General features: G+C 41.4%; 1 protein-coding gene and 1 long non-coding RNA gene across 5 annotated transcripts in view; both read left to right on the top strand.

Moving 5' to 3' along the window:
* Positions 1 to 26,555, top strand: part of SMAD6 (SMAD family member 6) — a 325,135-nt gene that overhangs the window by 52,676 nt on the left and 245,904 nt on the right. The gene's annotated exons all lie outside the window — the stretch shown is intronic.
* LOC120373256 overlaps positions 1,794 to 26,555 on the top strand; it is an 82,097-nt gene continuing 57,335 nt past the window's right edge. The window contains exons 1-3 of the long non-coding RNA XR_005585469.1: positions 1,794 to 1,941; positions 5,556 to 5,744; positions 7,427 to 7,610. This is a non-coding gene — a long non-coding RNA (uncharacterized LOC120373256). The remainder of the gene's footprint in view (positions 1,942 to 5,555; positions 5,745 to 7,426; positions 7,611 to 26,555) is intronic.

Below are 26,555 nucleotides of genomic sequence, written 5' to 3'. Positions count from 1 at the left end.
TTACCGCTGAAGAGCGGGCTGCACGATGGCGGCGGGTCCTGCTTCGGCGGCGGGGGGCTCCCGCCGCGGGTCTTCGGGGCACTTCAGCGGGGTCCCCTGGGCAGGGCCCCCGCCGCTGAAGACCCGGGCCCCGATCCTCTGGGCCAGGCCCTGAGCAATGTAGCTTAGTGGGGCCCCTTGTGTATAGGGCCCCCAGGCACTGCCCTGCTTGCTACCCCTAAATGCTGGCTGGCTCTGGCTTTATAAGAAAGAAGTTATTGTGTTGTGGTGGGCTGTGGCTTTTTAGTTTTTGTTTGGGGAAAGAAGAGAAAAGAAAAGAAAACAGAACTTGAATAATGGCACACACAGAATACACTTATAAGTTGTGGATAAATACTGGCTGGAGAGGAGAAGGAGGAGGAAGGGAGGATGGGATTACAATTCAAAATGAAAACTGGAAAAAGGAGAAATGGGAAAAAGAGAACAAGAGAACAGGAACAAAGACAAATGCAGACAAACAAACAAGGAAACACACACAAAGACACAAACAACAACAAAAATGGAAAATGAGGAACTGCAGAAAGGGATCTGGAGGTCATAGTGGATCACAAGCTAAATATGAGTCAACTGCATAACACTGTTGCAAAAAAAGCAAACATCATTCTGGGATGTATTAACAGGAGTGTTTTAAACAAGACACAAGAAGTAATTCTTCTACTCTACTCCACACTGATTAGGCCTCAATTGGAGTACTGTGGCCAGTTCTGGGCGCCACATTTCAGGAAAGATGTGGACAAAGTGGAGAAAGTCCAGAGAAGAGCAACAAAAGTGATTAAAGGTCGAGAAAACATGGTTTATGAGGGAAGATTGAAAAAATTACTGTAGGTTTGGTTTTAGTCTGGAGAAGAGAAGACTGAGAGGGAACATAACAGTTTTCAAGTACATAAAAGGTTGTTACAAAGAGGAGGGAGAAAAATATTATTCTCCTTAACTTCTGAGGATAGAACAAGAAGCAATGGGCTTAAATTGCAGCAAGGGCGATTTGGGTTGGACATGAGGAAAAACTTCCTAACTGTCAAAGTGGTGAAGCACTGGAATAAATTGCCCAGGGAGGATATGGAATCTCCATCACTGGACATTTTTAAGAGCAGGTTAAACAAACACCTTTCAGGGATGGTCTAGATAATACTTAGTCCTGCCATGGTGAGTGCAGGGGACTGGACTAGATGACCTCTTGAAATCCCTTCCAGTCCTACAAGTCATAAGAACATAAGAATGGCCATACTAGGTCAGACCAAAGGTCCATCTAGCCCAGTATCCTCTCTTCCAACAGTGGCCAATGCCAGGTGCCCCAGAGAAAATGAACAGAACAGGTAAATCATCAAGTGATCCATCCCCTGTCACCCATTCCCAGCTTCTGGCAAACAGAGGCTAGAGTCTATGATTTTATGATTCTAATAGTGTCTAAATGTATCTGGCTTGCTGTTGTGGATGATGTTCAGAGATCCCTATCTACATACTTTGGAGTCAACATACGATACAGCTTGGATCAGCAAAATATTTATTTGATAAGGACAATTTTTGTGATTAGCACCTCATTTGCATGTGTAAAACAAGCTGCTATCCATTTTTTATCAATACAATCTGGCTTCTGACTAGATTTTTGTGTTCTTGTCTTTGCACAACAGAAATGTGCTTGGAAGAAGTCCTGATAAACTGTAAGTCAGAGCTCAAACATTGACGCGTCAGAAATGAAACTGTCAGAAGCACGTGTTCTTAGGCATCTCCCTGAATGGAGTTAGACACCAGCCTAATGGGAGAAAGTCAACACAATTTGAAGGGCTTGCACAAAGCCCACATGGCACTGAAGCCTGTTCTGTGGGGACCATCCTCACCACCTCTTATGTGGACTGTGGAGACAGAGAGAGACACTAACCAGGAGATGGAGACATGTGGGCCTTGGTGAGTGGAGTCTGGTGTAGGGTAGACCAGGTACTGGTGTTGGAAGGGACAGTGGGTAGCAAAATGCATATGGCACTCTGGCTGTGTATGTATAGGTTGTGCCTGGCTCTATTTAGCTTCACGGTTTCCCTAAACTTGAAGCTATAGAGTACTAGAGTTTTAGGCCAAAAGGTGATGCTACATCATCTAGTCTGACCTCCTGCATATCACAGGCCACTCGATACCAAGTCACCCCTGTACTGAGCCCAATAACCTGGACTGGACTAAAGTATTATACAACTCCTCCTGAAGGCTACCACAGGCAGGGAGTAGTAGGGACTGAGGTGGTCCACTACCCAGGGACCCTGCAATGGCAGGGAACTGGTTGGATGAGATTTGACCTAGATGATCCTAGCAATGTGACCTGAGCCCCATGCTGCTGAGGAAGGCAATCCCCCTCCTCCAAAGATCCCTGCCAATCTGTCCTGCCTGACAGCAAAAAGCCAGCACTGACTTGCTCCTTTATTTTTTATTTGCTGCCTTGGTATTTTGTGGCATATTGGCCTTTTCTTCCCGACTGCCTGGTTTCAGTGTCTACTCTGTGTAGGGGGAATTGTGCTTGGCTGGCTGCAGAGGGTTGTAATCTGTTAACTTGTGTTACACAGCTAGCACCATAGCCTGTATAGAGCCTGACAAGGCAGGTCCTGCCCTGAAGAGTTTACAGTTAATCTAGACAAGTAACACAAGGCAGATAAGCTGCATTGTTTGGGATGGGAATGGAGGAAGAGGGCTACCAAAGGAAAGGGGAGAAGAGAATGCTGCTCTTGGGGGGAAGGTTACGTGCCAGGAAACTGATTCTTTTGATTAAAGAGTTTTTTGTAAATATTATTTATTAAACATAAGTCCACAGTAACCTTTATTTTATAGCTCGTTACTAGCTGACAGCTAATTTGCATCATTCTGTATTTTGCCTTTCTGAAGCGGATATGTCTTTAAGGCCTGGTTAGTCTCTCTCTCATTTTCTCCTCCTGAGATAGCCCTGTATAGAGGACAAATCTATCAAGCATTTCCTTTAATTCATGCCCTACATTCTGTAGAATTTTAGTTTTCATCTGGCTTTGTGCAATGGCCTGGATGTAAAATGTTTATCATAATTATATACAATATTCAGAAAGTGATTTTTATTATTGTTGCTTAAAATGCTTGAATTTCTTTCAGCTACACCTTAACAGCTCTCACTATATATTGTAAGGCGATCCTAAGATGATTTTTTTTTACTTCTTAAACACTGCTCTGATACATTGGACAGATGAATATAGTACATTATGTAGCTTGAACCCCTTGGTTCTTCCTGGTCAATATTCTGTTCTCTTCTCTTCTTATGCTGTAAAATCCTGACTGCTGGGAAGACAAAGTAGATAAGGTCATCTCATCCAATACTGCTGGTTTTTTTTAAAATATAAAGTAATTCCTTAGCCATAATGTACCCATAGACAGGAGCTAATTATTAAGATAGCAGCAAGTAATGCCGTTCAAAAACAATTTTTGTGTTGCCATGTTGTTTAAAACACTATAAATGCATTTCAACCACAACTAAATGTGCGATTGAGCTTTTGAAGCCAGTGAATTATGATCTAAATATCACCAGGCTAAGCTAAATATTATAATATTTTCTTCTGTCTTTTACTCTTAGAGCTGTAGACAGTTCTCACGTGTGTATGGCCGAGTACAAATGTATAAATATAGACACAGAAACACACATTTAAATATAGCTCAGGGAAATTGTGCTTCTGTTATGCTCAATAGGGCTTGCAGTTACTGCTTCTCTTTTTTCAGATGCATAAAGAAAAAGTTAAGTTGATAATTAGGTAAAAAACATAATAAGATCCATGTCTATAAGGCCAGGACAGCCCAGTACTACTTTTATTTGTGTGAATTTCCCGTACAAATGTTAAAGATCTTGGTGACTTAAATTGGTTGCTAGGCTGCACACAGAGAACATTTGGGTTAATGACCGTTAGGCCCAAAGCCGTCTGCTCAGTCTTGCAGGCTCTGAATGGAACAGACAAGCATGCTGGAGTTGTCAGAACTGTGGCCGACACCAGAGGCCACCTGCACTGCATGATTATTAGAACATTTCATGTCAAAGTGTTTGTGGCGTTGGAGCAAACAGACCCAATTAACAGCCCTGAAAGCCCCTCTCCAGCCAGCCATCACTAACACTCCAGATAAAATTTGACATCATTTTTGTCCCCTCACAAAACTCTAATTAATTTAAATGGTTTTTTACTAAAGGACCGTGGCACTGCTGAAAAGGCAGAGGATCCTGCTTGGGTAATCAGCTTAAATATTAGTCCATTTCCTGCCCTTGTTGCTCCAAACTTCCCATTGGGAGATATACATACTTAAAAAAAATCTTTATCTCCAATTTCCTCCAGCTTTTCTAATGCGTGTTGTACAAGATTCCATTTCAAAGAGCAGGATGGAACAGCTTGTAAACTTGGTGTAGACAGGAACCTTTAAAGTTAGAGTTGGTTTCCTTATTTGTGGTGGTGAGTTTCACATGAAAATTGTACATCTTCTCTGACAGCAAGAGGCTATTCTTGATGGCGATAATTAAGGAGAAATCTATAGTTTTATCTTTTACTTTTAAAACTCTCAAACATCCTCACTAAAATATGCACTTAGCTTCCTGTAATGGCAGCTGCATGTTCTCTGGGCAAAAAATTTAACACCTTGTTAGAATATATACATAATGATTTACATATTAAATAAACAGATCAGCAGAAATCTAAAGTTAAACCAACTATATAGATGTAAGATAAACTTTGAGTTATTGGTCTAAGCTCACACGCAACCAGTTATCCGAGATGGATGCAGCATTTGTGAACGCTGTATGTCTGTGAATGATCAGCTTTTGCCTAATCCAGAGTTCTCTCACTGAGTAGTCATTACTCAAGCAGAACTACCACTGAGCTGAATGGGACTTTCAGTCGAGTAAGGGCCTACACCCTGATCCTGTAAAGATTTGTGTGTGTGCTTAACATTAAGCATGTGAATGATCCCCTTAAGTTTAACAGAACCATTCAAGTGCTTGAAATTAAGGGCAGGTCTACACTAGGGGCGGGGGGATCGATCTAAGATACGCAACTTCAGCTACGTGAATAGCGTAGCTGAAGTCGAAGTACCTTAGATCGAATTACCTACCGTCCTCAGGCACGGGATCGACGTCCGCGGCTCTCCATGTCGACTCCGCTACCGCCGTTCGCGTTGGTGGAGTTCCGGAGTCGACAGGAGCGCGTTCGGGGATCGATATATCGCGTCTAGATGAGACGCGATATATCGATCCCCGAGAAATCGATTGCTACCCGCCAATCCGGCCGGTAGTGAAGACGTACCCTAAGTCTTTGCAGGATCAGGGGCCAGGTAAGGACTTCATGATTAAGAGTCTTCATAAGGGTCTTTTGTCCTAAGTAGTCGCCTACTCAAATTGATGGGGGAACTTTGTAGTCTTTATGGACTCCTGTATCAGCTAGAGTGGGCGGGTGGTGGAGAAAGATCCAGCATGCTACAGATCTCTAAATTAACAATTGACATTTCATTAGCTCAACACCCTTCATTGTCCTTTTTTACAGCAACTACATGCCTAGAAGCCAAGCTACCTTCCAGTCTAAGATCACATGTCGTGTTTGACCCAGCATTCTTTATAAAGCAGATTTCAAATAACCTGCATAGATGGCAACAGTCAGCAGAGATGGAGGTGGGGCTGAGAAGAAGCAATATAGCAAAGCTGTGTGTCCGTTCCAGAGTCTTGTTCATATCTGGTGTGTTACCCTTCAAAACTCCCTCTTAGTTATTTCAAGAATCTGACTAAAATCATCTGAGGCTTTAGCAGTGATTGTAAGCAGCCTCGCATTGCACACAGAAAAGACTGGTTCTCTGATGCTGGGATAATTCAGAACATAAATCTGTTACCTTCCAGAGCTATCAGGAAATGTCTCCCCCTCCTGGTGGTGCGCGTGTTCCCAGGATTTTCATGCCTAAATCTGGAGTTTGTAAAAGTGCATGTTCCCTTATGTGAACTTGTGTCAGACAACCTGGGCTTCTACTGTTACTTCTCTACTCAAAATAAAAACAGAATCTCTAAAGGAAGAACATAAATAGTGCTGCTACTGTGATATTCAATGCAAAAATGGCTTATGAGATCTGTAAAGCCTTTGTTCACCCCATGAACATAATGTTGACCATGCCAATCTGAGTATCCAAATGGAGGGGCTGGATTACCCATATTAGAAAACCAGACTCTCATTTGGGACCTGATGTCAGTGGGACTTGCATTGGGCTTCAAAGCCAGAATTTTCGTAAGTGCTCAGCACCCAAAACTGGAGAGCTCCCCTCTCATTTAGGCCAGATTTTCAAAACGTGACACTTGGCCAGATGTGCCAATATGGGAGCTGCTGAGTGATGAGCACTTTTGAAAATCTGACCCTTATTTAGCTGCCTAAATGGGAGTTGAGGTCTTTTGAAAGCCTGGCAGTTAAGTGGCTAAGGGGTAAAATCTCCTCTTCGCTAGGAAAAGGCCACTCCCCAACCCTGTTGCTCCAGGAGAAGCATGTATTTGCTTCCCAGTCTGCAACAATCTGTAGCCTCTCTTTTTGTCCTATGACTACAGATGTGTTAATGGGCCACTCCACCCTGAATGATCCCTTAAAATATGTGCTAACTACATATGCTAAACGATCTGTTCCCCCTTGCATTTAGCTGTGATGCTCAGAGTACCTTTCCCAGACCTGAAGAAGAGCTCTGTGTAGCTTGAAAGCTTGTCTCACTCACCAACAGAAGTTGGTCCAATAAAAGATATTACCTCACCCACCTTGTCTCTCTGAACCCATATGGCTACAACTACGCTGCATATTCCTCTAATCCAGTCAGTTAATGAGGTCATCTAGTACTAAATAACTAACACAAAATAATGAGTCCGGTGGCACCTTAAAGACTAACAGATTTATTTGGGCATGCAACCTCATTTCTTCAGATGCATGGAGTGAAAGTTACAGATGCAGGCATTGTATAATAACACAAAATTGTGACACCTTGATTAGTGTGTTTGATTTTTGTATTGCATAATTAAAAAATGTTTAAATGTCACTTTGGTAGTTGCTGAGATTTCTATTTAATGTTTCTGGCTTGAATGCTACTATTTCTCCAGTGCCTCTTGCTCCTCCAACATTGCTTAACGATGAGTCACAAAAACCTATAAAAATCTGAGGGGTGGTGGGAGAAAGTTTTGAGAATCACACATCATTGGCCTACATACTCTTAAAACAGCTTTTCTATATCACTTCCACATCATAGGCAGAGAAAAAGCGGATTGAATTAAATTGAGTCATTGTAGCTCATTTTCTGTTGCCATCTTTTGTTTTGCTCTAGTTGCCATGGCAATGATAAGATCAGTTTTGATAAAATAAAATATTACAAATTACATTGTCAGATTACCTCGTTACAGGAGGCCAGCATTTCGGACCACAGCGTTACTGAAATGGAAAGCGTGCACGCTACAGGAATTTCTGCTCTATGGAAAAATGTTATTGTTGGATTCCTTCAGGAAGGCATGCATATAAAACTCCAATTCCCTGATGAGTGTCTAGTGACTGCGACCTGCACGATTCTCATCTTAATTTTTGATTGTGGTAAGCTGCAACTGACAGGGCTTTCATGCTTTTTTATTGAACAAGTAGGTAACTGTATTAGCAGTGTAGTATGACCCTGTTGTTTCCTTTGTCCCGATACTATATTGTCTATATTGCTCTGCAGAGGGAACTGTAAACATTACTTAAATGAACTGCCCTCCATAGAATGGAATGAGAACAGGCCCTATGCCACTATCCCCTAATGGAGACTCCTTTAGCTCAAGAGGTAGGGAAGTGTGCTTTTGGAGCAAGAACTGACTTTTATTGTCACTTTCAAGATGAGGTTTTCAGTGTCCTTTGTGTGCAACATATAGTGACACCCATGAAGTCCTAGGCTGGCATGGGTTTGTCTTTTTAACACCCCTGTAACTCCTGCTATTGCCACCTTGCAAAGCTGTGCCTTGTTGGAGGAATTTGTGTGGTCTGTACCAGGCAGACAGGTTTGCTTCTGCTCTGATTACTACAGGGCTGTTAATAACGTATCAGTAAATTGATAACTTCCCTTCTATTGGTTAACTTGGAACATAAATATGCTTGTGTACAGTGAGAGTCTGTGTGAATCAGTAAATGGTTTGATCAGTTTGTTTTCCTTCTGGCTGGGAATTTTGCTCTTGCAATCTAATCTAGAGTAGCCAGTTGCAGGAAAGATACAAATCCAAACCAAACACTGCAAGGAATTTGACTAGAGCAGAACCTTAGTTTCCATTTCAGTGCATCCCTATCTCTTGGTTTGTTAACTTCAAGTGCTCCCATTTGTCAATGTCGTGACTGCCAGGAACTCTCTCCAGCCATCTGCTTTTTTGGTAATCCTTTGATTTTGTTCCTTGTCCATTTTCTGTCCAAAATTAGAACTGGCTTGAGGCAAATAACTGAAATAAAACAGATTGCTGAATTGATTCTCAAGAAAGAATATTAATATTCTGTTTAAACTTTTGCTAAATACTTGGGACTGCATAATAAAGAATGGATTTGAGCAGCAGAACTTGAGTGGGGTTGGTACCACTACAAAAAGGAAAGTCACAATTGATTGTCCAGTCCAGCAGCTAGGATACTGAAGACACGCACATTCTCACTGTAGTACTATTGGTGTCTGAGAAAGTGTCATACAGTAGCTTAGTTGAATTTCTTTTATAACAACCTAAAATTTCTACGCTATGGTTAGGAAATGGTTGCAAGAGCAGTAAAAAGCACAAGAGAGAAGTTTGACTTGAAAAGTGAAGTGTAGCAAGGTGGAAGTATTGCACCATGCTTCTTCAGCCTTTTGGTGGTACCATAAGGACTTGTTTGTTCAACCAGGGAGGGCATTGCTGTTGATGGTTATGGTTCATTTTGGAAGAAGGAGATGAGGCAATCTATGGTAAGCTGGTGAATTGCGTAGGAAATTTGTTATGGAATTGGCAGACATTAATAACAAATTCACATTAAAGCTGGGCATAAAAATGCTAATGATGTTTGGAAATTAAGCTAAAATTCACAGGACAGGAGCAAAAATTAGCTTTTGGGCAACTTGGCTTTATTCAGTAGTTTGTGAAGATGGAGGTCTATTTAAATGACATCTACAAGAAGCTGGCTACTCGTGGAAGTTTTGCAGAGAATGCTGCAAAGAGTATATAACCTTACAGGTGAAAGGTTTGCCCACCACTCTGTGCTGTGGCAGCTAGATGTTTCTGACAACTCCTAGAAGCCGGTAAGGCTAAAAAGGTCTGGACCCTGCAAATGGATCAATGGGCTGACCTGTGTCCCAGCTGGTTTCTCTGGGACTTAACATGGGCATAAACGTCCTTGCCCGCATGGATCCAGCTCCAAATACTGGGGCCTCATCACATAATCTAGCTGCCATGTAGTAACCATACAGTGTCATGGGTGGAGGAGACAACATATGAGGGCTGCTACAGCAAAGTAGCATCAAGTGACTGGTAGGGAAGGAAGGTAGCGTGTTTCGGGCACTTAACAAAGAGATCTTTCTGGAAAAGAGAACATAAGAACAGCTGTACTGGGTCAGACCAAAGGTCCATCCAGCCCAGTATCCTGTCTACCGACTGGCCAATGCCAGGTGCCCCAGAGGGAGTGAACCTAACAGGTAATGATCAAATGATCTCTCTCCTGCCATCCATCTCCACCCTCTGACAAACAGAGGCTAGGGACACCATTCCTTACCCATCCTGGCTAATAGCCATTAATGGACTTAAACTCCATGAATTTATCCAGTTCTCTTTTAAACCCAGTTATAGGGCAAAGATGACAGGAAATGGTGATGGGACATCCTAGGATGAGATCGGTTGGATGTGACAGAGTAGATTAATAGGAAGCACTTTTGAACCGTGGCATAAAGGGTCACCAGCCTTTAGAGATGGTAACCATACTAGATAATGATGAATGTTGTGCAGTCCATGTAACTTAATATTTAGTTGGAAGAGTGGTGAGAGAAAGACTATTTCTTTTCTTCTTAAGAAAAATGCATCAAACTTATCTTGATCTGAATCCAACAGCTTCATGAGAGAGCCGAGAGCAGCAGATTAATGTTGAAATCTTACAGCTCTGTCTTATTCTAAGAGGTTGGGGTATTTTTCCAGAAAGAAGATAGTAGCCACTTCTGTTACTGGAGAGATGAGGGGGAGATCCTCTTCAAAGGCACAAAGGAAATGGTAGTTGGACATCTAATTCCCATCTGTGCCTTTGGAAGCTTCCCCAAATTCTATGAGAGGGTATTTTTCATCATTTAATCATTTTACATTGAAAATCAAGTTAAAAATCTCTGCGGTAATTTTGGAGGGCATCATAACATCATCAGAATAATGGGGCTGCCTTGAACCAGACACAGCTGGTAGATCTGTGCCCCTGGACTTGCAGCCCATAAACTGAGAGCTGCTCTCAGATGTCCATGTCGGGGTAATGGTAGGTGCTCTATTCTGAACGTGCACATGCTCAACACTTACTCTTAAATACTAATAAAGTAGCAAGAGGGAAAAAGTGCAATAATTATTTGAGCAGGGGTGACGGGAAGAAATTAGGTAATATTTTAACTAGACTGCTGAAAAGGATTTAAAAATACTGAAAGATTCTGAGCCCAACGTTCCCTCACTGACGTCAGTGGAGGTTTTGCCATTGACTTCATGGCAGCACGATTGAGCCCCTTATGACACATTATTATTTTAATGTGGTGCTATTAATTACTTTCCTACCACTCCAAAGACATTAAGAAATCTTTTCAAAGTACATTGTGAAAACCATTGTATTGTACCTGCCTCCTAAACTGCTTATCCATCTGGAGGATAGTTTAATACAATGTATGGCTTTCTTTTCTCTTTCCCTTCATTTTTCTTTGCTTTTGCCAAACGTTGGCAAACTCAAAATCCCTCCTTTCTATTTTTCAGGTAAAATTATGGCAAGTGCACTCAGTTGTATATTATATGGAACTGACTTACTGGAAAGATGAGTTTAACTACCTGTCTCTTTACCAGAAGACTATTTTTTTAAAATGCATTTGTAATTTCCTTTAAGCTACTTTTAAAAAATAGAGTTGTTAGGTTTTGACTTGTCATTCCATGGTAGGAATGTTCCTTTCAGCTCTCTAGTCACCTCTTAATAATCAAGAGAATATATTGATTCTTCAGGGTCTGGATGTAACAGCAAACTGCTTGCTAAACAATCTAACTTCACCTGAACTTTTCCACGCTTCCTTTCCTACTCTAACTACACAAACATTCAGTCAATTATTTCTTTGCCCCGTATGGTGTTTTGGCATTTTGTTAAGGGCTTTCATTCATTGATTTAGTCAGCTGGTGATTGTGCTTTTCAAGAAGGTTATTTTATTCTAACGAGACACTATTTTCTTTTGGGATGGAGAGTAATAACAATGTCATGCTCCATCAAAAATGACTAAAGATGTCATTGGAAAAAGAAAAATTCTTATGTTTTCTAGGTTGTTTGTGAGAGATGAAGTTTCCAATAGTTTGGCTGAAGTGCTGAGAGCTGATTTACACATACACACTTGCAAAGAAACAACTAAACTGGTTTTTATTCACATCTGTAGTTATTTTGGTGCAAGACACCACTCATTTTGGATGTTGTTATTTTGGATTAAGAGTGCCCTCTTTTGATGTAGTTTAACACCCTTAATCCGAAATAAGAATGACCATATACAGCCTTTCACCAAAATAACAAAAGACGTGAATTAAAACCTGATTTAGTAGTTTTGGTGCAAGTTTGTGTGTGTAACCACCATGTTCCACAGTGACCCCACATATCTTGTTTTAAATGTTCTGAAGTGATGACACAGCCTCTTTGTAGACTGGAAAGAAATGTGGGTGGGATTTTTGAAGTAGGTGGGAGTTTTAGTAGGACATCAATGGGAGCAGAGTTAGGTCAGTACTGCGCACTTTTGAAAACACCACCCGTGATGTCATTCTGGCCTCGTAGTAAGATTGACTGGCACTTCCATTGTGACCTTATGTGGGGTAGTTACGGTCTGGAAAATATTTAACAGCCTGAAAATAAAATGTAGAGGGGTGAATATCTAGATCTCTCTCTCTCTCTCTCTCTCTCTCTCTCTCTCACACACACACACACACACACACACACACACACACACACACACACACACACACACACACACACACACACACACACACACACACACACACACTCTGAATTGCGTACTGCCGTTGATAAGCAGTTACTCAGTCCTGTTCATTCCAATAGGATTACTTGGTTGAGTAGATGCTCAGCAGTGGGAGTAAATAGTTCTCAATCTGGCCCATAGTGTATATAGCGTTCAATCCATACATTGCTTATGACACACATTTGACTGGAAACTTGCAAAACACTGACTAATCTTCTAAAGAAAAACATAATTTAATATTACAAGCAAGTGTACCAAAGAAATTCTGGTTTCTAGTATTTTCCATTCTTTCTGATGAGATTTAAGAAATTTGGTCTGGGTCACCAATGGTCATTAAATATCCATAAGGTGCTAATCTTATTTTGGGGGCCTAATTGTAATGTTGCAGCTTGAAAGTGCAGGTGGAATGTGGGTAGACAGTCAAGATATTCTTCTTTTCCTTTTTTAAACCACTTGATAGTGTTGCTATGTGGCGTTAAACAGCTTCTGTGTTTCAGCCCAGAGAAAGCTGCAGTAATAATTTGTATATTAGTTTGTAAAAAGCACATAAAACTACTCAGCACTGTAACGTTTTCATTGTATATATATTTGTCCTGGGTTAGCCATGCAAGAAATCATTTAAATACCTACATGAATTTTCACTAATACCTTGTATCAGAGAGGTAGCCATGTTAGTCTGGATCTGTAAAAAGCGACAAAGAGTCCTGTGGCACATTATAGACTTACAGATGTATTGGAGCATGAGCTTTCGTGGGTGAATACTCACTTTGTCAGATGCATCTGACGTATTCACCCACGAAAGCTCATGCTCCAATACGTCTGTTAGTCTATAAGGTGCCACAGGACTCTTTGTTGCTTTTACACTAATATCTTGGTTTGGACATGATCTCCTTGGACAGAGAATAGGCCTGTCATGAAAGGCGTTGCAGCAGCATATGACAGTGTCATGAAAGAGATGATCTCTAGGAAGTATGTAGTGGAATGTAAAGATCCTTGAAAGTAAAACATGAATTTACTTTTAATGCTTTCTCCCCATTAAGTGTAAGATTTTAACGAAGGAAGCCCACACTTTTCCAGTCAATTTCATTCCAGATGGTGATAACCTTCTCACGACCTGTCTCAGGCATTTTGCTTTCACCTGTTAAAATAAGGGCATCTAGTTTAAAAAAAAGTCTACCAACTCCATGTTGTTTTACAGGCATAAACCTACCACTTCAAATGTATGAACTTGTCAGTGAATTTCTGACACCAAGTTATGTTATTTAATGAGTGCTATTAGGTAGTTCTGTCACTTAATAGGATTGAGGGTTGGAAATGCCATGTAATATCACTTCACCAGAAAAAAAATCAACAAACAGTCCTCAGTAAAAAAACCTCCCATTTCTTTTGATGTCAGTAAGATCTGCTGTCACTTTGGAATGGAACCCGACAGGGCTGTTTTCACAGGGCTACAGCTGCCATTGTAGAAGTGGAGGCAAGTTATTCTTGGCAATTTTACCTCAAGGCACCCAAAAAAACCCCATAAAACAAAATACAAAAACCCCTCCCTATGTCTGAACAAGAGTGAAGAAACTTAGGATATTAAACAATCAATTTTAAGCACCTGGCAGATGCTAGGATTATAAGGAATAGCCAGCATGGATTTGTCAAGAACACATCATGCCAAACCAACCTAATTTCCTTCTTTGCCAAGGCTATGGCCTAGTGGATAGGGGGGAAGCAGTAGATGTGATATGTCTTGATTTTAGTAAGGCTTCTGACACAGTCCCATATGATGTTCTCATGAGCAAAAGTAGGAAATGTGGTCTCGATTAAATGACTATAAGATGAGTGCACAATTGGTTGAATGACTGTACTCAAAGAATAGGTGTCAGTGGATTGCTGTCAAACTGGGAGGGCAAATCTAGTGGGGTCCTGGCAGGAGCCAGCCTGGATCTGGTACCAGTCAGTGGATGGCACCAAGTTGGGAGGGATTGGAAGCACTTTGGAGGACGGGATTAGAATTTAAAATGACCTTGACAAATTGGAGAACTGCTCAGAAATCAACAAGATGAAATTCAATAAAGACAAGTGCAAAGTACTTCTGTTAGGAAGGAAAAATCGAGGGTACAGCTACAAAATTGGCTATAACTGGCTAGGTGGTGGTAATGCTGAAAACGATCTGGGGGTTATAATGGATCGCAAATTGAATATAAGTCAATGTGATGCAGTAGTGAAAAAGGATATCATCATTCTGGGGTGTATTAACAGGTGTGTTGTATGTAAAACACGGGAGGTAAATGTCCTGCTCTACCTGGCACTGGTGAGGCTTCAGCTGGAGGACTGTGTCCAATTCTGGGTGCCACACGTTGGGAAAGACATGGATAAAGTGGAGAGAGTCCAGAAGAGAACAACAAAAACAATAAAAGGTTTAGAAAACCTGACTTATGAGGAAAGGTTTAAAAAAACTGGGCATGTTTAGTCTTGAGAAAAGAAGACTGAGGGGGGACCTGATATTTATGGGCATGGAAAATAAGTAATGGACTCAATCTGCAGCAGGGGTGATTTAGGGTAGCTATTAGGAAAAACATTCTAACTATAAGGGTAGGTAAATTCTGGAATAGGTTTCCAAGGGAGGTTGTGGAATCCCCATCATTGAAGGTTTCTAAGAACAGGTTGGACAAATACCTGTCAGGGATGGTCTAGGTTTGCTTGGTCCTGTCTCAGCTGAGGGGGCTGGATTTGATGACCTCTTGAGGTCCCTTCCAGCCCTACATTTCTATGATTCTGTGATAACTGGGGCAAAGGGCCGTTCTCAGGCTTGCAGTCATAAAACTGCATTTAGTTTTAGGAAATAACATCTGAACCTGTAAAAAAAAATGCAAACTGGCCATTACTATTGTGGTTTATATTAGGATTGTACCTAGAGGTCCCAGCTAAATGCAGGGTCCCATTGTGCACTGTGCAAATAGTAAGAGACAGTCCCTGCCCTGAAGAGTTTACAATCTAAATAGACGAGAGGTGGGTGGGAAAACAGAAACCCTGAGGGTTAAGCAAATTGCCCAAGGTAGCACAGTAGGCCAGTGGCAGAGCTGGGACTAGAGCCCAGGACTCCAGGATCCTCGTCTGATGCTTTGTCTGTTGGCCCATGCTGCCTCTTTAACAGAGCTCTTCAAAAATCCCATTGTTAATCACAGGCATGTTGAGGGCTGAGCACTTCCTCAGAGATGCTGAATGAGTTCACCTCCCATAGAAGCCAGTAGAGATGTTGGTTTACTCTGGGCTATTTTTCCAAAACATTCCCACCCTTATCTCCAACAGTGGTAGTTACCCTAAAAATACTAGTGCAGGCAAGGCTTCCTGGGCCCCTGGCATGTTCAGCACCACTTGTCTAACCATGCTTTGAGCTGATGTAGATAACAGGGTGGTAAAAATGCCACTGGATTCCTGTTTACACTAGTCCTACTATCAGTGGAGCCCCGCTCTGGTAGCCAGTGGTGGAAATGGGGCGAAGAAGAAAAGGCTAGTGAAGAAAATGCCGTAGAGGTGGGTGCAGCATATTTTAGTGGAGGTTCTGTTTTCGATACTAGCATGCAGGACTGTGCATTTGGTCAGTTTAGAAATCCATACAGTGCTTTGGGGTCAAAGGCATTAATTTTTATCTGTTAGGACTAAATGATGTTCTCTGCATGGCAGAACTTGCCACCAGTTGGATGGTAGCATGTCAGAGTCAGCCTACCACGTGGGCTTGAGAGGAACAATTCTGTCTTTACTGTTCTTCAGATAGGGAGCTCCATTCGCCACACACCAAATGGTGTTAGGGCTGAGTGTGGCTGGAAAAAGCAGTTCCTGCCTTTCATCTGGGGAACTCCTTCTAGTAACACTTCATGTTTGCATAGCTCCTCTCCCAGTCATGGGAGCTCTCCAATCTCCTCCTAGCTGGGTAAGTCCTGGTGGCACGGCACTGGAGTTGTTTTCCTTTTGGAGCAGGCTGACGTGCCAACTCCAATGGAAGTTATGTGACTAAAAACGTAGGTACCACTTAAATGTTGAAGCAGCAAAGAATCCTGTGGCACCTTATAGACTAACAGACGTTTTGCAGCATGAGCTTTCGTGGGTGAATACCCACTTGGCATTCACCCACGAAAGCTCATGCTGCAAAACGTCTGTTAGTCTATAAGGTGCCACAGGATTCTTTGCTGCTTTTACAGAACCAGACTAACACGGCTACCCCTCTGATACTTAAATGTTGGAGAGTTTAAAACTTGTTACCCATTGGACTTTGCATCTTCCCTACTAAACTGAACATAAGAGCAGCCATACTGGGTCAGATCAAAGGTCCCTCTAGCCCAGTATCCTGTCTTCGACAGTGATTTCCCATGTGCATTACTTTGCATTTATCAACATTGAATTTCATCTGCCATTCTGTTGCCCAGTCACCCAGTTTTGTGAGATCCTTTCGCAGTCTGCTTGGAACTTATCTGTCTTGAATAGTTTTGTATCATCTGCAAGTTTTGCCACCTGACTGTTTACACCTTTTCCCAGATCATTTATGAATATGTTGAATAGGACTGGTCCCAATACAGATCCCTGGGGGACACCACTATTTACCTCTCTCCATTCTGAAAACTGACCATTTATTCCCATCATTTGTTTCCTATCTTTTAACCAGTTACCAGTCCATGAGAGGATTGCCAAGTGATTACTTTGGGTAAATCAGGGGTCAGCAACCTTCGCCATGCAGCCCATCAGGTTAATCTGCTGGTGGGCTGCAAGACATTTGGTTTACGTTGACCGTCCACAGGCACGGTCCCGCGTAGCTCCCAGTGGCCGCGGTTTGCCATTTCCGGCCAATGGGAACCGCAGGAAGCGGCGGCCAGCACATCCCTGCTCAGAGTAAATTAGACTGTGCAGAATGCTTGTTTCTGCACTTGGGACAACTGTTTTCTGGAGCCCAAAGCAGATTTTGGTAATAAAGCTGGACGTGAGGACTGAGATTCTTCCCCGGACTGAACTGTTTAAATTTTATTTTATACATTTTAGTTTTTCAGAGCTTCAAATGAAAGTATTGGCTACTGAAATCCTGATCTGGCTGCTGATTAGCACGTGTCAAATTCAAGTGTTTTAAAGCAGGATCTCTGCCGTTAGAGGAAAGTATGTTGTGTAGACTGTCCACTTGCAGTTGCAACCACTTTACGTTGAAAGGTATTGTAGACAAAGACACTCAAGACACATAAGGCTCTCCCTGGATTCAAGGTGACACATGTATTTTAAAAAGGAAAGAGGGCTTTAGAAAGTTTGAATCTTTTAGCCTAAGGAGGGTTAGTATTATGGGGCTATGAATTACTGGAGAATTAATGGTACTTTGACATTGGAAGCCAAGCTAATGGTGCCTCCGGTCAACTAAACTGGAGTCCTGCCCTGAGGGGTCATTTCTGTGGAGTTAAACCAAACATGAATTTGTCTTTTTGTCTAACTTTATAATGCAGCTTAAATCCCTGGATTTTAAAAAAGATCCAGACTTTCAGAAATGCCCTTGCAAAAAATGTGTATTCATGTCTAACAGTTTCTGCAACACTGTATGAAAATGATGTAGCTGCATGTGCAGGTTGGTGTGTTTTGTCTATGTATTTCCTGCAGGTATGCACACAACTGTGGCAACTGTGCACAAAAAATAACTGTACTCATGCACATATTCTTACATGTTTGGAATCCTGAAATCTTGGAACTCTATTTTCCTTTGTTGTTAAGATGCTTAAGTGAAGTGAACATTAAGTTGCAGAAACAGACACTGGATAACACTTTGCAGTTGTTTCCCATATAAACTGTACCAGCTGAGTTGAAAAAGTTACTTCACAGCCTTTGCTAAGAATGTTTATCCAAGAGTTGTTTATATGTGAGTTTCTGCTTCCTTATCCAGAAGATACTGTATCAGTGGCCACTTATATTCTGACACTTAGTTGGTTCTTATAAGGGAGCAAATGTTTAGTTTACCTAGTACAACATAAACTGTGCAATTTAAGACTTCACCCTGATGTGGCAATGGTGTATGTTTGATTATAACAACCGTTAATATTATTTCTATCATAATATGAGTAAATAAAAATTCACTACATAACTTAAGTGAAATGCCAACATTTTATACTGTGTGCTTTAAACACTAGATTTATGCACATACAGTATGTGCATAAGACTTTGTACACACACTGCACTAACTCTTATTTAAGAGACAAAGTGGGTTAGAGGTAATATCTTTTATTGGATCAACTTCCATTGGTCAAAGAGACAAGCTTTTGAATGACACAGAGCCCCTGAAGTCTGAGAATGATTTATATACCTACTACAAGCAGCAGGGGGCACCATTTATCAATGAGTAATAGAGTAACATAACTTTAAGGTGTGTCTATTCACAAAGAAATGTTGTCTGAACACAAGGACTCTATTCCTGATTTACTAAGAAATGTATTTTACTCTCACTATGATTAAAATAAATTTGTGGGCTACCCTGACTTTGACATCACAGACAAGATAAATAGGACACCTTTTTAAAAAAAATTGGTTAAACTGAAATTCTGCATCCAAATACTCCGCAAACTTGTTCTTGTTTTGTTTTTTGGAATGCAGAATTGAATTTTCTGGCTTAAACCCATCTCTAAAAGCTGATCTCTGTAGTTCCATGAAGTCCAAAATTGGTTGTCTTAACACAAAATACTTTTAAAACAAGGAATAAAATATTTAGAAATAGGAGGAAAAAGGCAAGTTTTTATACTGGTATTTAAATTTAGAACATGCCTTGTAGTGGAGCAGGGGTGTTGAGATGCTGTATTGAGGAAGGCCGTAAATACTGGGAGAGAATGATCTAATGTTGTCAGTCTGGCAATCTGCATGGATGCTGATGTATAAGATGGACGCGGGATGAGTACTTTGTTCAGGTAGATAAATTCAGAAATGGTGCTTAAATTCCTTCAGCAGATCTTCCTTAAATATAATGAGACTAGAATAAATACAAATAACCACAAACTATATCTATTCTGTTGTGCATTAACAAGGAATTCACAAAAGTCATTGATGGTTGGTGGGGAGAGGGGGAGTAAATTTTTCCCACAAAGATCCAGTTAGAGGCCATGATAGGAGGTGAATCACAGGAAGCTCAAAAGCCAGTTCTTTCCCCGCAGGAATTTACTCCCTGAGTGGGTGACTTTTACAAGACGAATGTCTGAGGAATATCTGTGCCACCATTCCCAGGCCCAAGTGCTATATGTGAGAGCCACTGTCTCCTTTAGTGAATTAGCATTTTTTCCATGGGCATCTGGCTGAGAGACAGGTTTCTTCACATCCTGCTGTATCTGCATGGGAATGGCCTTCGGGGGGAATGCTGAGACACCACAGACCTCATCTAGAACAGCTTTGGTGTGGGAACTAGGATGAACCGCTCTTTAAGGGTTTGGCCAGCTTCCCAGGACTCTGGTGTGTAGGTTCCTGGGATGTCCTTGCACAAGGCTTGAATATATTTGGTAGTTTGTATATCAAGGCTCGAAGTGTTCATCTAAGTTGTGTTTCCTAGGAAAGCAGGAAAGTTGCAGCCTGGGTCTCTGAGGTGGATAGACTCATTTTTGAACCAAATGGAGTGATCTTCCCCTATTTGTATTCTTCATTTAATGGGAAGAATTTCCTTACCCTAAGACTGTTCTTAAAGAAATTGTGTATAGTACAAATGGTGTTTCAAAGGTAATTACTTTAAAGCTGCTTCCCCTCCAGAGCAGCTGATTAAACATATTCATGGATATTATTCATGGGAAAAATTTCAGATCATTTCAGATGAGCTGTAAAATAGAGATCCTGGTTATTAAAAATCCAATGGCGCTTTTAGGTACCTAGATACCATATCAATAATTGGTGGTGAAAGAACCTGAATAGAACAGAACTTTTTGCTAGAGTTGTTAACCCTGAATTCCTGGCTCAATTCCATTCTACCTGCATGACATTTTTCTTTGTAGTTTCAGTTAGATAAGATATTAATCTCCTTTTCCTGTTCCAAAGTAGTGTTCAGTGTTGCTGTGTGCTCTTAAACAGCTGCTACATTCCACTCCAGCAGTGGTCGCAGTTCAGTAGTGGTGAAGTGAGTCCTAAGGATAGGCTGTGATTTTTAAAGCCACTGAGGGAATTTGACCACCAAAATTCTGATAAAAATGACTGAGAATTGGGTGTTTAATTCCTTCAGCAGTTTTGAAAACCTCAGCCATGGTATACTATGCCAGCTAGGCTAGCAGCCTTACAGCTAGCCTAACTTGCCGCTGGCAGCTCCCAAGTCAATTCATGTATTGTTCTCCTCAATTATATTATTTCTATTTAAGCATATTTAGACCAGAGTAACTACAGCCTTCCAAGATGGAGGATGACATAAGCACTACACCTCCCTTTGGCCCAGTGTAAGGGAACATGGCTGAAGGATAAGGGAGGTGGCTGGTGCATCTGTATTCTCTAGTCATGTGAACACTGGCTACTGGAATGGCACTTCAGGGCATAGGCAGTCAGGATAAAGTACTGCAGCCCTAAAGCTTGCTGCTTTTGGCAGAACTTGTCATAAATTCTCAACTCTCCAAGATTCCAAAGGCTCATAGCAAATGACTTTGAAGCTAACCGTTCAAACGTCCCCAAAATATTCAACAGCCACAGTTGTTGCAGAGAACAATTAAATCAACCGGAGCTGGAGTTTGCAAACCAGGCTGTTTTTGAGAGCTATTATTCCAAATAAAATTAGGAAACACTTGACAAATGTGAAATCGCTCTAATTGTTAAATGCTTGTGCCTCATGAGCGATTTGTGAAATCTCCTTCTGATTCCCACAGATAGTTTCTCCTCTATAGAAGTCTACACATGAGCAATTTCAGGTGACATATTTTGTTTTGAGAAAGTCAGGGGAGTTGCCAAATTAAGTTTTATGGTTAATAAAATACAGTTTATACAATGTATTTTATATCTCTGTAGTTAAAACTGTAACTTTTCATCATCATAGCTCTCAAAACCAGCTTGATTTACAAACACCAGCTCTGGCTGATTTAATTGTTCTCTGCAACAACTGTGGCCTTTGAATATTTTGGAGACTTTTGAATGGTTAGCTTTGAAGTTATTTGCTATGAGGCTTTTGAGTCTTGACTTAGGAGCTGCCACAAACTGCGTTTGTCTTGTGAACTCCTCTATAGGCTCTATTTGGATGACAGGGAATATATAAATGTAAGATTATCTTTTACTCTAAGTAATAGCTTACAGCATGTCTGATACACTTTTAAAGAATACCTAACCTTACAAGTGGCAAAGCTATTTCATAAATGGCTATTGTTCTCCAGAAGTACCTTGGAATCCTTTGAGATGCAATATGTGCACACATCACATTTAGTTATCCACATACGTTTCATTATTTGTGTTTGCCCAGTTCAGTGCAAACTCATTACGTGCTAGTAAAGTCATCTGTTGACACGAAAAGACACCAGGGAAATATAAATTTTTACAATAAAGTCTTGTATGTATACGAGCCATTTCACGGTGGTAAAACAAAATAAAATACCTGGGAGCACTAGCACATGGTTTGTGAAGGAACTTGCAAACCCATTTGTGGCTTCTTGTACAGTACATCCAGCACAGGGGACCATATAACCAAATAACAGGGAACTTAGTACATTTAAAAAGTCCATACGCCACAATAATAGGATAAATGGCTCCATGGCTTTGAAAAGCTTTTTAAACTTAAACAAGCTCTTTGACACACACAGGATGAATAACGCTAAGAAACTGTGAAATTAGTTTGTATTTAGAACAATACATTGTACTCCTCTGAACTCAAGGCTCTGAATCATTGAAGGAGCTTTGCTAATTTTTATGAATGGCAACAGAATATTCAAACTGAATTAAAGCCTTGTATTCAGTCAAGGACCCTGATCTTGTATCTGCAAAACCTTTAAAAATGAAATAATAAGAACAAGCCTTCAGTTGGAAAACAGCAGCCTTTGCCAGAGTTGGTCACAGCTAAGCTGGCTTAATTCTAAACCACATAAAGGTTCTTCATGATTAATTGCAGACTTTGTATTACAGAAACATTATTCCATCTCTCCACCTCTTATATTCTCTCATCACCAGAGTGTCCACGTGTCTCCTGATGCTCAAGAAGAGAGGCTGGGATTTTCGAAGATGTCTTAGGTAGTTAGGTGCCCATCTCCCATGGATTTCATTGGCCTTTGGGTGCCTAACTCACTTAGGCTTTGTTTGAAATTCCAAGACAGGAATAACAATCTCTCTCTAGCCAACACTGAAATTTCATCTCCTATTTTAGAGGCACCTGAGTAGTAATAGCAGCTCACATGTAAAACCCTAGTGTTGATAGTGTTGCACAGGTCATAAATGTCTACACTAGGGGTTTGTGCTGGTGTAGCTACTGTGGTGGTGTTGAAATCCCAGTGAAGACAAGCTGTCTCTTCCCTCCCAGGGGTTGGGAGAAATATCTTGATTAGTTGATGGACTGTTTCTTTGTTCACTTGTGTATGTGCATGGGCATGTGAAGAAATGAGCAAGGTAAGCTCAGCTGAAGTGATGCATTTTGCATATCATTCAGAGTATGGTTAAGTCATTCTTCTTTCTGCCAACAGTGAGGTTCATAGTCCAAAGTTCTGTCAGCCACACTCATGAGCTTATCCCTTGTTGGACAACAGGTTCATGGCTGAGGAATGTTGTTGTCATGGTAGTCACAGAGAGAATGGCGATCTCTTAGTTTCCCAGGGCCAATTCCATGAAGGACTTGGAATATCACCTAGTGCAGAGAGTAGTGCACTGGGATGATGTGGTCATGGTGACTGCTGCATTATGTGCCACTTGCAGGTTTTTCAGGGTAGCTTCATTCTTAGATGTAATGGCCCTAAAGCTTGTGTCTGGCCAAGCTGCACTCAGCATGGGACACCCCCTCCCCGCCCCCGCATGGGAGGCAATGGTAGCTTTACGTCACCTTTGCACTTGACCCATGGTGTAAGTTAGAGCAGCCTCAGGGTATGCATAGCACTCAGGAGTGGCTCAGTTGCACTGACTGTTCTGACTCATGCCAGCATCTGTGTTAATGTGATTGCTATGATCTAACTTTGTTTTGCCATGTCTAGTGATCTTAAGACAGTGAGTCTGATGCAATCACATACGTGGCCTGGAAACTCGAGAAAAGAAGGTATGACATGGAAGTGGCCCAACAGTGACAGTGCGGATCTCTTGAGCTGGATCTCTGTGTGCTCCAGATTCCGTATGCTGGGCTCTTTCCGTGGGAGTATTCATTTACTGTCTGACGATAATGAGTACGCTGCCCTTTGCTTGGCCGGCTGCATCATGGGTTCATCAATTAATAATCACTGCCCCCTCTAAAGGCTGGCGTTAAAAGGAGCTCTACTGCTGCTTGCCAGTTGCTTGGAGATGGTCTTGGCTTAAGTTGTAGAGACCTGTGTTTTCTGGAGTCTTAGGTTATGAGTTCTTCTCAGGAGGCCACATACATCCTATTAGCCAGTGAGCTGTGTGTGTGCGTGTGTAATATATGTGACTATGGTTCATTACAACATAAGGGAATCCCATTAACATTTAATGGGAGTTCAGTAAATACACTGTGGGGGACTAGACCCCCTTGAAGATAAGATGTATTAATTGTGTGGATCACTGCAGCAAGCTGTGAATGAGGCTTGAAATGAACTTCCTCCATCTCCCATGCTCAGATAATTTTTTTCACACATGGCTTCATTATGTCACTTGCATGTGAGCTGCATGTAGTCTGGAGATGCAGCATTCAGCTCTGATGCAGCCAGAGAAGCCTCCAGAGGGTTGTTTGCCCTCCAAACAACTAGGATAATTTAAAAAAACAACCACCCCAAAACCACACACAACAAAAACAAAAATATATAGAATTTTTTTCTGTTTTTTGAGCCTCTGTGTAATTTTCCAAACTGCCTCCCTCACCTCCATCTCTTCACCACTGTCCCCAGGATCCTTTTAAAATAACAAACTTTGCAAGGTTATTTAAATGAAGTTGTAAATTTGACATTTCAAAAAATGGATGCAATGAATAGCAGTCAGCAGCAACTTAAAATAGCCGCTGGCCCTGGTGGAAAATCAGGGGGAGGGAATGGCTTTGAAAGCAAGGAGAAGCCATATCAAAGGCTCTGCCTTTATGGTATGTTTTCAGGGCCATTTGGGGCAGCTATTATTATCTTACCTTTTAGATTCTGGCAGCTCATAATTGCTGTAGGGATAGATATGGGACCAAACCTCAAAGTTTGGGTGATTTTAGTTCAGGCCTATCTCTGGTTACGGGAAAGATACTCAACCTACCTCTGGGTGGAATGTGACATTGATGCCCCATATTTAGAAGGGACCATTTCCCCCCTCCCCCCGACTGACTCTGGCTCTAGTCCACAGCAAGTATGAGCTGAGAGGAGGAGAAACATACATGGGTATAGTTCATGCTATATTCTGGAACCTAGCACAGACCTTGCCTGCCACTTGCTGCTAAATTTACAGAGAAGAAAGGCACTACATGCCAAAATTACATACATTCCATTGGTTTCCTATAGACTAAACCTCATATTCACTAGGTATGATTACTTCATCCTCACCTCTGCACCTGGGGAGTGCAAGCTGAGCCAAAAAGGGGTTTCTTGGTTCCTAAAACTGCTTATGCTTATTCAGTGAAATAGTATGCTAGGTGCATAAGTTCAGGTGGGTGGGGGCATGCTTGGCAGCTCTCAATTCTGTGCTTGCTTATTAGGCAGTTAGCCTCTTAATCCTTTGATTAAGGCCTACTGAGGGGGGATGTAGTCAGTGAAAGGGAATTATGCACCCAACGTGGGCTATGTGGTATGTTAGTGAGTGAAATGGCAAATCACAACACTCTTTACATACACTGTCACTTCTTAAGGGTGAATGGAAGCATCAGAAACCTCCTGTTAAGTTACTGTGGTTACATTATATGTTGCTTTCCTCCTTTAGCAGGTGCCCGAGATTGCTGTCGACGTCTCATTTGCACTGGGACAGCGTTGTATGTCCCACTCTGGTGAGGGTTTTTGTTACACTTTTGTGGAGATTCATGTCCATGTAAGGACAAGGCAAATGAAGCCTTCCTTGGTGAAGATCTGCCCAGGTCATCAAGGAATAGATCATTTCCTGTTACTAAGTGACAAACTGGAGCTTTCCAACTGAACCACAAATTTTCACCAATTTGTTTTGGTTATTTCAAAATGTTTTGCCTTTTTGGTGAAAAACCAAGATCTGAACACATCTCAGTTTCTTGGGTTCCCCACCTTTTGCTCCCATTTCCCCCTTTTTTCTAATGGGGGAATAAAAGGTAGAGAGAGAGATGGAGGGAGGAAAAATTCCCCAAAACGAAAGCTGAAATTCATCTTTTAGTTTGCCAAAGAACTGAAAAAAATCCATGAAAATTTGTGAATTAAATAGAAAAAAAATTCCTGAAAAAATAATCTTTAGGCAATTTGCCTTTAGTTACTAAATACATATTTTCAATTTCCTCAGCTGTCCTAAGGGATCAAAGACAAAGCAACAATTATCCTTTTTGTTGTCTCCTTCAATGAGCCAGTTAAAATCTTTTAACTCCTGCCTGTTCCTGCTCTGCAAGTTCTATAAAAACTTAGGTCAAGCTCAGAGAATTATGGTACTTGCTTTTCCTATGGGTGATGATGTCTGTGATATCTCTATGAATCTCCAACATGCTGGTACCCAGTGATCCATGAATAAAAAGGGTGAACATTGTGTATTTTGTAAAGCCTCACCTTTACCTGCCTACCACCCATGTTTCTGAAGAGACTGCTCCACTCCTTTCATCATACCAGACTTGATATACCCTACATTTTTTTCCTCCCACCCTGTGCCTTCCTGCCGACACCTATTTGCCAAGCCATCCCCCTCTCTCCTCTCTTAAATCCTTCCTGTGAAGTCACTGCCATGTAACCTGTGAGAAGTGTATGTATATATATACATCTAGTATGAATATAATAGTTTAGTGGACCCATCAAGATATGCTTAATCCTTAATGAGTCATCTTATTACTGTGACCCTTGGCCAACCTCTTCTTCTCCCCACACCTCTTCTCTTTGTTGTGTCATGTCTACATTGGATTGGAAGCTCTTCAAGGCAAAGTCTGTCTTTGTTTTCTGTGAAGAACCCAGGACACCTTTGGGTGCTCAAGTAATAATAACTATTAATTAATAATTAGGCTGCAACATCCTTGTGGAGATAAGGGCCTTTATGCTTAAAGATCTGGCTTTCGGTATACCTAGGTCTTCATCATTGGACTAGATGGATTTTTTTCTCAT

The sequence above is a fragment of the Mauremys reevesii genome, linkage group 10, assembly GCF_016161935.1.
Source record: "Mauremys reevesii isolate NIE-2019 linkage group 10, ASM1616193v1, whole genome shotgun sequence".
NCBI lineage: Eukaryota > Metazoa > Chordata > Testudines > Geoemydidae > Mauremys > Mauremys reevesii.
Note: the sequence above shows the minus strand (reverse complement) of the source record. Positions and strands in the feature narration are given on the sequence as shown.